The following is a 2,246-nucleotide window of genomic DNA, read 5'->3' as shown; positions in this document are numbered from 1 at the left end:
GGTCACTAACATAGCATCATCCTAAATACAAGGATACCGACCTAACTAGGTCACTAAACATAATACCATCCTAACTACCAGGATGCAGATCTAACAGATCAATAAACATATCAAATAAATATCAGCATACAATCCGAGAAAGGGCCGACCTTGGTGCCTTAGACCCTGTTGATATAGTGACGATAACTCACCTCGTAACTGACGACTGAACCACGAAATCACGCTCCCGAAGCTTTGTCTTAAACTCCAACACCTATAACTAACAATGATCCGTTGCCATAATATTCAATTACCAAAATGCCCCCAGAAGTCAACTACTCAACCCTTGGTCAAAGTCAAAGTCAACTGTCAAGGTCAACAGTCCATGTTGACCTCAACTCGTCGGGTACCCTCAACTACTCGCCGAGTTCTTGCTTAACTTGCCAACTCGCCGAGTCACTCAGCTGACTCGCCGAGTCCAAGGCAATCTTCATCGGACTCGCCGAGACACTCATCCGACTCGTCGAGTCCCTTCAGACCTTCATCCATACAGATGCTTTTTAAGCCATGCAAAGGCTCTATATTGTAGATCCAACATTCCCTGGCATGCTTATTGTAACCCCCCGATTCTCAGGTATTGATTTATGTAAGAATTCTTTTGATTTCAAGGTCTACTCGACGAGTTGGTTGCCCTACTCGTCGAGTAGCAGCGGGTTGGTCCGCGTGTTTAAGTGATTTACTCGCCGAGTCCAAGAAGGGACACGACGAGTAGGAGCTGGCAGATGAAACCCTAAATTTCGGGGCATTGCACCCTATTTAAAGGATCATTGGCCTACCCCAGCCTCCCATTTACAGCTCCTTGTCTCTCTTAAACCCTAAGTTGTGTGTGTGTATGTGTGTTTCTTTGGTGTGTTAAGCTTGGAAGAGGGACTTTTGGTGAGGGAAACACTTGGATAAGCAAGCAAGTGGAGACAAGAACTCGTGGGAATCAAAGATCTACTCCAGTGGGCACTTTCTTGAAGGTATTAGACAGGTTCCTTGTCTCATTTCATCTTTAACCTCTTTTGGGTGGGTTTTAAGAAAAACTTCTTGTGTTTGAACCAAGATCTGAAGTTGTAACTTCAGATCTGGACTCCCTTTGTCCTCTAGATTCATAAAGTTATCATCTTTGACAAGTATGAGCCTTCCTTCAAGTGTGAGACTTTATTGCAAGCATTGTTTTGTCATTTTAGGGCCTTGAATCCTTGCATGCACGTAAAGTTTGCAACTTTACGTGATAAGCACACCCAGGGAGGTTGGATATGCAATTTGGAGCCTTTGCATGGTTTAAAAAGCGTCTGTATGGATGAAGGATTGAAGGGACTCGGCGAGTGACATTGTTGACTCCGCGAGACCGTTGAAGATGGTCATGGGCTCGGTGAGTCGGATAAAGTGACTCGGCGGGTCCGATGAAGATTTCCTTGGACTCAACGAGTCAGTCAAGTGACCCGGCGAGTTGGCAAATTAAGCAGGAACTCGACGAGTAGTCGAGGGTACTCGACGAGTAGTCGAGGGTACTCGACGAGCTGAGGTCAACACGGACTGTTGACCTTGACCATTGACTTTGACTTTGACCAAGGGTTCACTAGTTGACTAATGGGGCACTTTTGAAAGTTGGGAACTTACGGGTATGGTTCTATTGTGATAATAGGTGGTGGAGTTTGTGGCAGTGATCCGAGAGTTGGAGTTTATCTTCCGAGCCGACATTTGCGAGGTGAGTTATCCTCAGTATATCAATAGGGTCTAAGGCACCAAGGCCAGCCCTCTATGGATTGTATTTAGATTATCGTGTGATATTCTTACTGATTCTACATCCTGGTAGTTAGGATGGTGGTATGCTATGCTAGTGACCTGGTTAGGTCGGTATCCTGGTATTTAGGATGATGCTATGCTAGTGACCTGGTTAGGTCGGTATCCTGATATTTAGGATGATGCTATGCTAGTGACCTGTTAGGTCAGTATCCCGATTATAGGAATGTTGCTATGTTTTGTGATCTGTTAGATCGGTTTGACTGTTATATATGCTAGCTTATGATATTTATGTGCACATTGTTGTTTTGGGTTAGGTGTTGGGTTGAGGTGGTCCTGCTTTGTGCTGTAAGCCAACATACCCAGTGAGCGGTCCGGATAGGCTGTAGGCCCTGCGAGGCGGTCCATTCAGGCCGATGGCTTGGGAGCGGTCCCGATAGACTGTAGGCCCTGCGAGGCGGTCCATTCAGGCTGAAGGC

Source organism: Lactuca virosa, chromosome 1 (assembly GCF_052849685.1).
Source record: "Lactuca virosa cultivar CGN04683 chromosome 1, Lactuca_virosa_CGN04683_v6, whole genome shotgun sequence".
NCBI lineage: Eukaryota > Viridiplantae > Streptophyta > Magnoliopsida > Asterales > Asteraceae > Lactuca > Lactuca virosa.
Note: the sequence above shows the minus strand (reverse complement) of the source record.